General features: G+C 40.7%; 1 protein-coding gene across 1 annotated transcript in view; it reads left to right on the top strand.

The window, feature by feature from the left end:
• vps53 (VPS53 subunit of GARP complex) overlaps nt 1-13,393 on the top strand; it is a 229,999-nt gene that overhangs the window by 22,447 nt on the left and 194,159 nt on the right. The window lies entirely within an intron of this gene.

Genomic DNA, 13,393 nt, shown 5'->3' with positions numbered 1-13,393 from the left:
ATTCTCTACGTTTGTTCTTTCTTTATCTCCTCCACCTTTTGCTTCAAGTTGTTACATTTTGGGTGGATGACAGGTGCTTCACCCTGAAAATGCAACTATGTGGGCAGGACTAGGAATCGCTTGTACACACAAACAAATAGGTTAACATGCCTGATAGAGTGCACTTGAATCGGGTAGGCTGATAAGTTGATAAGGGAACGCTTCTTTCAGACAAGCAAGAGAACAAACCAACCAACAGATATTAAAATGGCTAAGTGAGCTCCTGGCTGACAACCAGTTGAGAGTAAATAAACAAGCTGGTTGATGGGCTCATGAGCCATGCAAGTGGGAAACTTTCACAAATATCTTTTCACAATCCAGAGTTTTTTCAGGCAAATTCTAAATGCTCACATCTGTTTGCAATTTCATCAACCTTGATCAGATCTAATTTGTTCCTGCCCAAGTTTCTCTTGACCAGTAGTTTTGACGTTGATTGGCAGAGTTCATCTCTTCCACTGTGAACAGGTGGACTAATAAGCATTTGTGAACATCTCTGGATGTGTTGGAACAGGGTTGGAGTCCGACAGGTTTGAGGAAGATCAGGCTTGTTGAAGGAACCATGGAAAGTGGATCACGTGTAACTGCTATAATGTGTATGGGTAGCTCGGTCATTGTAACCTTCATAACCTTTAAGATGCGCTTGGATGAGCCCTTGAAACATACATTCAAAGCTATGGGCAACAGTGTTGGAACATACGGCTGTGTGGATTTTGAGTAGTTTATTCAATGCAGGCTCGATAGATCAGAGGACCTCTTCTGCACAGTATGATTCTACGATTGATCACTTACATCATTGGTGGATGGAACCAAAACTGTACTGTATTGGTAGAAACCAAGGCATTGAAACTGAAATGGTTAATAAGGTCCAATCAATGAGCCAAGGCCAGTGAACTGAGTGTTCTGTTCCTGACACACAAGTGGGCATCTTCAAGAGTTAACTCTGAATTAGAATATGCATTTCATTCAAATATTTGTTTAAAGGCTAATTTTCATCTGGAGACGCATTTAAAATGTCCTCACACAAGTTTATGGCATTTTTAAAGTAACTTGAATTGCCATCCTGTCATTTGCAACTGTATTTCTTTTATAAAAGAAATGGGTAAGTCGCTTGTACTGTTTTCTGCTGTTAACATCGATACTAGCTGGATGGATCCATTATGTTTCTTTTGGCTCACATCCCATCTGGTGGACAATTGCTGAGTCCCTATTTCAGCCAAGCAGTCATTTGTGTCCCACAGACACGCAACACATTTGGAAGAAATGACACAATGGGCATGTGCTAGATGTAGAGCTTTTGAATATATAGATCTCCTCCTGGAGGTTAGCTTGTGAGGAAGGAGAACCCTTGTAGCTCATCCTTAGAAGATTGCCAGTCAGTTTTCTTTGCGTTAATGGATGCATAAAAATGGTTTTAAGGCTGTATTTCAATCAAGTGTTCTAATCTCTTCTAAACCTTTGAGACCAGTGCAGTTCCTGCATCCGTATGGAGATGCTGATATTCTCGAAGAATGCCAGTGTTAAAAACAGATACAGAAACGTTTTCCCATTTTGGGGCCTATTTTTAAAACAGGGAGCTTCCGGTGGTTTGAAATTCTTTGTGAAAATATGCAAGCTTGCATTTGTGAAAATTAAGTACAGAACTCTTTTCCCCTTCTGGTGTGGTTCCAAGACAGTGAAGCAGTCTCCTGACACTGCTCTCTGTTAATTCCCCACCTGATACAAGCCAGCATTTGGGTGCACTGAGCTCCCTTTACGTGTGCACGCAACCTAATATTATTACAGGCCACTCTTTCAATCTCAGTATTTTGATCATCTTCCTTTGATACTACAGACATCGTCATGTTAGTGGTTTAACTAAAGCCTGTGTTTGGTGAATGAGAAGTGGAGCTGGTGTATTTGGCAGCACCTTGAGACCATTTCAAATATGTTTCTGTCTTGCTGCCAAAATTAAGTTGTTTAGATTATTTATTTCTTCTGATTATAGCTGGCAGTGAGAGAACAGTGCCTTTGTCTCACTGCAAGCTGTAAACCAGAAGTGTCTAAAGAGAAAGAAAGCAGAGAATGAAAATAAGTGTGAGAGAGTAGGTAATAAATATTTATAACCTTTTTTTATATATGCAAGTGACAAAATGCCAAGAAAAGTGTAGAAATAGTTTAATTGCTTCCATATTTTGTCTGCTTTCAAAGGACAACTTGAGATTTGTAACATGATATAATGCCACTGCAAAACAAAAGAAAAGCTGAATTCATTTGCGGTAGTGTGTGTATATGCATATTTATCAATCTGTTGTATCTATCGCTGGTCTGTGCTCAATTAGCTAATGTTAGTGGCAGAAACGTAATGGCCTAGATGTCTCCGGGCTAAAAAGGGAAAGATTCGTCTGGGATCCCATTTCTAATTATCCAGTGAACATCACTGGAAATTGTCTGCAGATGTATGTTGGCTTAAGTTTGTAGTTTTCTCACTATTGAATAACCCAGCATGAGAGTACAGGAATAGCTAGAAGAATAGAAATAAATAGTTCTTCAAAGCTCATGTTCTACAGTTGTTGCTTCTGTTTCTTTTTGAAGAGACATGTTTGGTCTTAACTTCATTACTGAAGGTGTCTAGGTAAGAGGGCTGCTGATTTTCTCAGTCCTTGTCACTCGTTATTCTGATCTGCTACAGTTTATTCTTTGATGTGAGGAATTGAACGTTGGGTAGCTAAGGACATCAGAAGAATTTGGATTTGTAAATTGCTGTGTAACTCTGGTTTTCGGAGCTTGTGTAAGTGGCAAGTTGTGTGCTGAAGGAACTGTTATATTTTCTTTGAAACACAGAAGTCCATACAGGCAGGTGTATATTGACAGGTCAACATTGAAAGTGTACGCAGTTAAGAGTTGACCTCAAAAGTCAAATTTAAGCATGACGGTATAACTTGGATCTAATGAGCTTTTGCTGAATAGATGTTAATTGTCTCACATAGTATTAGACAGTGTACCCTGTTCGTTCTGATCCTTTAAAGCTCTTATTAATCAGATACTAGATCGATCAAGGTGAAATTTTACCTTTGGATTAAGGGATGCAAGTCCGTTGCAGTAATTTTCCCCATCTTCAACTGATCTTTGCTTGTTCATTTGGCACTGACCCCTGTCATAGGACACTGTGACTTCGAGTACCATGTTCCTTTGGTGAAGGGCTTAAAGGTCTACATTAGTTTTTAACCAAAGAAATGTTGTGATTTATGTGATCAATCGTAGAATCATACAGTATAGAAGATGCCTTTGGCCCATCAAGTCTGCACTGAAAAACTACTGTAAATCTACACAAGCCCCAGTTTCCAATATTGACCCCATAACCTTGAATATTATGATGTTTCATCTGCTCATCCAAAATTACTTTAAAAGTTGAGGTTTCCTGCCTCAACAATCCTCCCAGGCAGTGCACTCCAGATTCCCACCACCCTTTGGGTGAAAGAAAATGTCCACACATCCCTCTAAACCTCCTGCCCTTCACCTTAAAATTATGTCCCCTTGTTATTGACTGTTCAAGTTAGGATAACAGCTTCTTTCTTTTCATTGCTAAAATGCTGCAACCCAGTCAACATCCTGATGAATCTTCTCTGCACCCTGTTCAGTGTAATCACATCCTTTCGATAGTGCAGTGACCACAATTGCACATGGTACTTCAGCTGTGGTCTAACCAAAGATTCATATAGCTCCCAACAGAACGTCTCTGCTCATATAATTTATGCAACAAACAAAAAAGGCAAGTGTCCCTTATGCCACCTTCAAGCATCCCAAGATTCCTCTGTTCCTGTGTTTCTTAGGGTCCTGCCATTCAATGAGTGTATCCCCTTGTCTTGTTACTTCTTCCGAAGTGCATCACCTCACACTTGTCAGGATTAACTTCCATCTGCCATCTAACCAATCTGTCTATATCCTTCTAATACCCTAAGATCTCCTTCCTCAGGATCAACCACCCAGTCAATCTTCAAATGTTTGTGTAACTTAATGAAAAGTTATCTCCTACAAACCTGTGTCACGCTATTTTGTCTGTCAGTAGATTTCACATCAATCAAAGAATAAAGTTTTCCCAATGACTGATGCATTGATCCTTGTACAACTTAGCAAACTCCCTGAGGAGGCATTAGTGTTCTTTTCGTATTTAAGTTTAAGTAGAATAGCAGGCAGAAGCTGCAGGGGTTCTGTGGATGTGGCTGAGGATGTAGTCAGTGCGTCGTTGTTTGAGACTCCTTTCTGGCCCTGATAACTGTACCATTTCTGGAAGTAGTGTAAATCCCACCGGAAATGGGACCAAGAAAAAGCAAATGAAAAACGGATCAGTTTACTGGACTATCTTCACACGTTACTACCTCCAGATGCGGGTTTCATTCAGGACAGAGCTTCCATTGTTGAATTAACTGTGAGGTGACAATGCTCTGTTGGTTTCAGAATGATGAATAGATGGACCTTCTACAAATTTAAATGTCAGCAAAAGACTTTTGTTTGTTCCTACCAGCGCTTACGCTAGTTACACGTTCTCTTCCCCAAAGTAATGCACATAAATATCACACTAAGGTTATAAAAGATAAAGTTCAATTTATGCTGGCAATTGACATTGAAGCTGATAAACCTATGTTTATTACTAATTCCTAGATGCCTTTGATTATAGTTACGGTTGAGTTGCTTGGTCACCCTGGAGCACATTAACAGTCAGTCAATGAGGTTCGATTCTTTCCTTGAAGGGCATTACTGAATTCATTTGATTGTTACATTAACTTGATAGTTTTTTGTATGTTTTATAGAATCATAGAATCCCTACAATGTGGAAGTAGGCCATTAGATCCCAGTTGACGATAATTCTGGACAAATTAGATTCCAGGGTGTGATCTGGTTTGATATTAAAATTAAACTTATGGTCTACTTGTTTACTGTGATGGTCAGTCAATGAACATTTTCATAAGAGGCCATTAATGGACTTTTAACAAAGGAACATAAAGGTTTATTAAACTAATTCCTTTCCTCTGCCCTGACAGTTCGGAGACTGCTAACATTCATTGTTGTTGTGACAAGCCTTTTCTCACTGATTGAAATGCGGAGCTCGTTCAAGGAACAGCTACTGCATGTCCTTGAGAAGTATGTACCTGTCAGGCAGGGAGGAAGTGGTCGAGCGAGGGAACCGTGGTTTACTAAAGAAGTTGAATCTCTTGTCAAGAGGAAGAAGGAGGCTTATGTAGAGATGAGGCATGAAGGCTCAGTTAGGGCGCTTGAGAGTTACAAGTTAGCCAGGAAGGACATAAAGAGAGAGCTAAGAAGAGCCAGGAGGGGACATGAGAAGTCTTTAGCAGGTAGGATCAAGGAAAACCCTAAAGCTTTCTATAGGTATGTCAGGAATAAAAGAATGACTAGAGTAAGATTGGGGCCGGTCAAGGACAGTAGTGGGAAGTTGTGCATGGAGTCCGAAGAGATAGGAGAGTTGCTAAATGCATATTTTTCGTCAGTATTCACACAGGAAAAAGAAATGTAGTCGAGGAGAGTACTGAGATACAGTCTATTAGACTAGACGGGATTGAGGTTCATAAGGAGGAGGTGTTAGCAATTCTGGAAGGTGTGAAAATAGATAAGTCCCCTGGGCCGGATGGGATTTATCCTAGGATTCTCTGGGAAGCTAGAGAGGAGATTGCAGAGCCTTTGGCTTTGATCTTTGTCGTCATTGTCTTCAGGAGTAGTGCCAGAAGACTGGAGATTAGCAAATGTTGTCCCCTTGTTCAAGAAGGGGAGTAGTAATTATAGACCAGTGAGCCTTACTTCGGTTGTGGGTAAAGTGTTGGAAAGGATTATAAGAGATAGGATTTATAATCATCGAGAAAGGAATAATTTGATTAGGGATAGTCAACACGGTTTTGTGAAGGGTAGGTCGTGCCTCACAAACCTTATTGAGTTCTTTGAGAAGGTGACCAAACAGGTGGATGAGGGTAAAGCGGTTGATGTGGTGTATATGGATTTCAGTAAAGCGTTTGATAAGGTTCCCCATGGTAGGCTATTGCAGAAAATACGGAGGCATGGGATTGAGGGTGATTTAGCGGTTTGGATCAGAAATTGGCTAGCTGTAAGAAGACAGAGGGTGGTGGTTGATGGGAAATGTTCATCCTGGAGTTCAGTTACTAGTGGTGTACCTCAAGGTTCTGTTTTGGGGCCACTGCTGTTTGTCACTTTTATAAATGACCTGGATGAGGGCGTAGAAGGATGGGTTAGTAAATTTGCGGATGACACCAAAGTCAGTGGAGTTGTGGATAGCGTGGAAGGATGTTGCAGGTTACAGAGGGACATAGATAAGCTGCAGAGCTGGGCTGAGAGGTGGCAAATGGAGTTTAATGCGGAAAAGTGTGAGGTGATTCACTTTGGAAGGAGTAACAGGAATACAGAGTACTGGGCTAATGGTAAGATTCTTGGTAGTGTGGATGAGCAGAGAGATCTCGGTGTCCATGTGCATAGATCACTGAAAGTTGCCACCCAGGTTGATAGCGTTGTTAAGAAGGCATACAGTATGTTAGGTTTTATTGGTAGAGGGATTGAGTTTTGGAGCCATGAGGTCATGTTGCAGCTGTACAAAACTCTGGTGCAGCCGCACTTGGAGTATTGCGTATAGTTCTGGTCACCGCATTATAGGAAGGATGTGGAAGCATTGGAAAGGGTGCAGAGGAGATTTACCAGGATGTTGCCTGGTATGGAGGGAAGGTCTTATGAGGAAAGGCTGAGGGTCTTGAGGTTGTTTTCGTTAGAGAGAAGAAGGTTAAGAGGTGACTTGATAGAGACACACAAGATGATCAGAGGATTAGATAGGGTGGACAGTGGGAGTCTTTTTCCTCGGATGGTGATGGCTAGCACAAGGGGACATAGCTTTAAATTGATGGGTGATAGATATAGGACAGATGTCAGAGGTAGGTTCTTTACTCAGAGAGTAGTAAGGGCATGGAATGCCCTGCCTGCAAAAGTAGTAGACTCGCCAACTTTAAGGGCATTTAAACGGTCATTGGATAAACATATGGATGATAATGGAATAGTTTAGGTTAGATGGGCTTCAGATTGGTTTCACAGGTCGGTGCAACATTGAGGGCCGAAGGGCCTGTACTGCGCTGTAATGTTCTATGTTCTATGTTCTCTCCAAAAGAAACCTGCACATTGCCTTCTGAAACAAACTTGTTTCTACCTCCAATAACAAGGTGTAGAGCTGGATGAACAACAGCAGGCCAAGCAGCATTAGCGGAGCAGGAAGGCTGACGTTTCGGGCCTAGACCCTTCAGAAGAAGCTCTACACCTTGTTATTTCAGATTCTCCAGCATCTGCAGATCCTACTATCTCTTGTTTCTACCTCCACCACCCTGTGTCATTGAACATTTTGTTGCTGGGCAACAGACCAATTTTAGTTTCTTTTCTACCCTTGTTTCTAATGCACTGAACTGTTCGCCTCGACTGTGTTGATGGTTCTATTAAAATGCATGTAAATAAACTTTCAGTGCATCACTGTCCACAGTGCCGAAGAAGGGTCACTTGATTTGACACATTAAGTCTGCTTTGCCTCCACAAACATGCTGAGTTTCTCCAGCAATTTTTACTTTTGTTTTAGTTCTCCAGGCACTGCAGTTCTTTGTTTCGTTTTATAATGCACATTTTATTATTTTGATGTTCTTTTCCATTGCCCTGCTCTGTTAACCAAGTTTGTGTTTTTATGTACAAATGTGTTCTTTCCTTCCCATTTTATACAGTATTCTGTTTTCATTGCTTTATTTTCACACACTAGCTGCCATTATGTCATGTGTGAATACTAATCAAGGAGGCAGGTAGTCTAAAAGTGCCATGATTGAACTATGTGCTTGCACATGATTTGTACCTTGTTAAATAGACCAAATTACAACTACAGATGCACTCTTATTCCATAAATTGCAAATCATTTACATACTATGGCCCACACACACACCTACATTCTGATGAAGGGTCTAGGCCCGAAACGTCAGCCTCTCTGCTCCTATGATGCTGCTTGGCCTGCTGTGTTCATCCAGCCCTGCACCTTGTTGTCTTACATTCTCATAACATCAGTTCTTGCTAAGCTTCACTGGCTCTCTATGTCTCATAAAATTGATGATGCTTCTAATCCATGCTTTGAGATCCCTACATGGCTTCATCTCTTTTTATGACTGTGATCTTCTCCAATGATATGTGCCAGCACCCACAGTCTGTTTCTACACCACAGACCTACTTATCAATGCCTGCTCCGTATCCTCCAAAAAGGAGGAAGTTAATATTTCAGCTACCTTGCGCCTTCACCATATCTGTTTGCATTCACCTTAACATTATCTGTCTGGATGCCCCAGCTCATCTGCTGCTGAAACACTCATAATGAACTTGATACTTGGCTACTTCGATGTGCACCTGGCCGGCCTCCCACCCTGTATAAACTTGAGCTCATCCTAAACTCAATAAAACCCGAAAGAACTGTGGATACTGTAAATCAGAATCTCTTGCGCTCTCCCGCTCTCCAACCTTCTCCAACCCTACAATCTTCTAAGCTCATGCATTCCTCCATACTGATCCCTTTTGCATTCCTGCTTTTAGCCACCCCTGCATTGGTGGCAATGACTTCAGCTGTTTAGGCCCTTAGTTCTGGAATTCTCTCCTGTTTTACTTCTCTCTCTCTCTCTCCCCTCTTTAAAATGCTCCTTATAACAGGCATTTGGTTGCTAATATCTCTCATTGTGGTTAAGAGCCAGATTTTGTTTGATATGTTTTGATAAGTTAAAGATGCTTTGCACATACAGTTGATTTTGATGCTTTAGCCATAGTGTTGGTTTTGAGGTTCCCTTTCCTCAGTGCCTTCAGTCTGCTACTTCTGCCTTTCCACGTACATCAGATTGAGAAATGAAGATTTTGTGAGAAGAATGCATCATCTGTAGTTAATGATGTCAAATTGAAGAGAAAGGGCTTGCAAATCTTCAACAATTAGTGAGAGGCCAGAAGAATGGGCATATTTCTAGAAGTCAGCTAAAATTTACTGGACAAAAAAAGGAGGAATCTATCATAAAAACAAAACTAGCAAGAGATATAAAAACAGTAAAAGCCTCTACGAGTACATAATAAGGAAGAGAGTAACTAAAATGAACTCTGGTCATTTAGGTGTTGAAACTAGGTAATTAATAATGGGGAATCAATGAAATTTCAGAGAATTTAAACAAGTATTTTGCTCTTGTCTTCACCGTAGAAGACAGTAAAGGTATCACAAGAATAGTAGAAAATCGGAGTGCTGAAAGGAGGGAGCAATTACGCTCAGTCGAGGAAAAAGTACTAAGAAAACCAATGAGATCAAAGGATGACAAATCCCCTGGACCTAATGGGTTACTTCCAAGGGATTACATGAAGTGGTGGCAGAGATGCATTAGTTGCAATCTTCCAAAATTCCTAGATTCTGAAAAAGTCCCAGTGGATTTGAGAAGTGCAAATGTAATACTTAAGTAGTAAGAAAGACAGAGGCATGAAACCCAGGTCAGTGAGCCCAACATCTGTCATTGGCAATGTAGTAGAATTCGTTATTAATAAAACTGTAGTGAGTCATATTTGAAAACTATAAAACCATTAGTCAGGGTCAACATAGTTTTGTGAAAGTGAAGTAGTGTTTGACAAACGTATTTGAGTTCTGTGAAGATGTACTAAGCAGGCTGGATGAAGAGGTACTGGAAAATAACAGATATTTGGATTTCCACGGACATTTTGATAAGGTGGTACATTAAAGATTATGTACAATGTCAGAACTCATGGTGGTAGGGTGGCATATTAGCATGAATAATGGATTGGCTAACTAACAGGAACAGAGTTGGAATAAATTGATCATATTCAGATTGACTGACTGTGCCAAAGGGACTAATTCTGGGGCCTCAATTATTTATAACCTGTGTTAATGACATAGCCAAAGAGACAGAGTAATGTATTTAAATTTGCTGATGAGACGAGCTGTTAGGCGGAGTCAAAGAAACAGCAAAGAAATATAGCCAGGTTAAATGAGTGGACAAGGGGGTGGCAAATGGTGTATAATGTGGGAAAGTGTAAGATTATTCACTTTGATCTAGAATAGAAAAGCAAAATATTTTTTAAAGGTGTGAATCTTGAGTGCTGATATTCAGAGAGACTTTGGACTTGCATAAGAACCATCAGGTTAGCATGCAGGTACCGCAAGCAATTAGAAAGTCAAATTTCATGTTGGCCTTTATTGCAAGGAAATTGTCATGCAACTATAAGGAAGTCTTCAAACGATTGTCTGGACCTTTGAGAACCACATCCGGAATACTGTGTGCAGTTTTGGTCTCCATATTTAGAGAGCACTTGCCTTGGAGACAGTGGAACAAATGTTAACCAGATTGGTTCATGGGATGAAAAGCTTGACTATTGAGGAAAGACTGAGAGATGATCACAACATAAAAGGTTCTGAAGGGCTTGACAAGAAAGATGCTGAAAGGTTGCAACACTTGAGGAATCTAGAAAAGGGGGCGCAGTCTTTGGATAAGATAAATCATTTAGGATGAAGGTGAAGGGAGGTTTCTTTACTTGGATTGTGAACGGTTAGAAATCCTGACTTCAGAAGATTGTGGATTCACCACTATTAAATATATTGAGGGCTGAAATAGCTGGTGTCTTGGGAGCAGATTTGAAAATGGAGTTGAGGCAAAACATCAGCCATGATCATACTGAATGATGGGGCATGTGTAAAGGGTTGTGTAGTGTATTTCATTGGTTCTTGCAAGTTTTTACTGTATTTAATTGATCAGACCTTATTTCCCATGTTTTTGGTACTAGAATAGAATCCCTACAGTGTGGAAACAAGTCCACACCGACCCTCAGCGCATCCCACCCAGACCCATCCCCCTATATATCATCTACACATCCCTGAACACTACGGGCAATTTAGCATGGCCAATCCACCTAGCCTGCACATCTTTGGACTGTGGGAGGAAACTGGAGCACCCAGAGGAAACCGGAGCACCCAGAGGAAACCCATGCAGACACGGGAGAATGTGCAAACTCCACACAGTCGCCGGAGGGTGGAATCGAACCCGGGTCCCTGGCGCTGTGAGGTAGCAGTGCTAACCATTGTGCCACCGTGCCGTCCCAAACGCACTTTAACACGCTTAGTGCTGATCCTGCTTTCCCAGCAAACCAAGGCTTGTACATAAAGTGTGTCCACTTGGGCACATGACTGAATGACAGCTGACATTCATTTGTCTACGTGTTCAGGAGAAACCATGTTATGATTTACATTGACAATAAGATGTTATTTGTCCAAACACTGACACTTTTCTGCGGTAGAATTAAATGCAGTTCACTCACAAAGAAAATCCTGGTCCATCAGAAAGTGTCAGATATTTAATTACATGTGACTGAATTTAACTCAAGATGACACTTTCCGATTTGAGAACTTTACGCTTAACTGAACAGTGTCTCATTCAGAACTTTCTCTGTGACTAGCCAAGTGTTGTAAAAAGCCATTCTTGTGGCTAAGATAACAAAGTGCTGTCTGGTGGGCTGCAAAATTTCCTGCTGGTGTACAACATTGTGGTCAAGGGTGATGACTGAGGACAAAACATAAGTGACTCAGTGTATTGTCAGAGTGACATCAAGGGATGCTAAGTATGTGTAAAGATACTGTGTAGACAATGAGCTTCATATAAGTGCAGGTCAGAATTAAAATAATTGCAATGGATTTATGGGGAAGAAGGATATATCCAAAAGTTTAATAGGTGTAAAGAACGCCATGCTAACTTAAGGAACGTTCTGAGAATTTAAAAAAAAAATCAATGATAGATTGAAGCAAGGTTTGCTTGTAACAAACCAAAAACTTGTTATTGCTGTAAATATACAAAAAAGATTTGATTCTCTATCAATAGTGCTCATTGTTAATTGAGGGGTTTTTTGTGAATACAATGCCAAGCAATGTTATTGTAACCTGGAGTGCATTATCTTTTCTTCTGGATATGCATGGATTTTAGACAGTAAAGAAAGTTTTTTTTTGAAACATGGCTCATTTTTTAACAAAAGGTGCAAAGGTACTCAGCCATCTAAAGATCAGAACTTAAATAGCCTGCTGAGTTATTATTAACTTGTAAAATATTTATCCGACTGAGTTTAGCAGCACAAATTTGAAAATTGGGTATTCCTTTGGTACAGGTTCTATGTGATTTTTATTTTATCAGCAAACTGGCTTTTTCTAAAAAAAAAGCTAAAATTAACATGCTTGCTGCCAATCTTCATGTTATACATTAATTGTGTAACATATTAATTTGATGGTATCTTGGACATCAAGAGCCACAGATTTCTGTCTGTATCCACACTTGAATGCTGGCCAATGTATGATACATTTTGTGAATGCGCTAAACTATGTTTAATGTTTTAGCAAAGATCTGTAGCTCGGATTGTGGCTGGAGTTGTTGGTTGGTTTGCCGTGCTGACTGCTTTTCGTACAAACGTTTCGTCCCCCTTCTAGGTGATATCTTCAGTGCTGTCTAGCCTCCATTGAAGCAGTCGTTCTGTTCCGGTCTGTCATGGTGGGTAGTTCTGTTTCCGGTTTTGCTCCGTAGTGGCATGCAGATGGGATCTGTTACAACATAACATAGTGTAGAGCTTGAGGAACATCGCAGGCCAGGCAGCATCAGAGGAGTAGGAAAGTTGTTGTTTCGGGTTGGGACCCTTCTTCAGTGTGCTGTCATTATTCCAGGAGGTCGTAGGATTCTTGTAGTCAGTTCTAATATGTTTCTAATATAGGGTAGGACACCCAGTGTGTTTTGGGGGTATGGTGTCTTGGTGTTTATTTGCCAGACATCGGAGGATGAAGCTGTTAGGATACCTGCGGTTTGCAAAAACTTTGTATAGGTGTTCCTGTTTGCTTTTGCACAGCTCTGGGGTGTTGCAGTATGTTATCACTTGTTTAAACAGAGTCTTAACACAGCTCTGTTTGTGGACACTGGGGTGGTTATTGTTGAAGATTTGGTCTGTGTGTGTCATCTCTCTGTATACGCTGGTAAGGAATTCACTGTTGTTCGTTTGTTCCACCATTACGCCCAGGAATGGGAGTTGATTGTTGTTCTCCTCTTCCCTGGTGAACTTGATCCTGGTGAATATGCTGTTAATAGGGTGGTGTGTTACTTCCAACTTTGCTCGTTTAATGATCACAAAAGTATTTTAATGTACCTGACTCATGGTTTAGGCTGGATCTGGGGGGAGAGCAAATAAACAACACTAGAGAAGGCACTGTACGCCCCAACACACTGGCCACCCTACCCTATATTAGAAACATATTAGAACTGACTACAAGACTACCTCTACTACCTCT

This window comes from Rhincodon typus, chromosome 26 (genome assembly GCF_021869965.1).
Source record: "Rhincodon typus isolate 14 chromosome 26, sRhiTyp1.1, whole genome shotgun sequence".
Lineage (NCBI taxonomy): Eukaryota > Metazoa > Chordata > Chondrichthyes > Orectolobiformes > Rhincodontidae > Rhincodon > Rhincodon typus.
The sequence above is the reverse complement of the archived record's forward strand: the minus strand, read 5'-3'. Positions and strand labels throughout refer to the sequence as shown.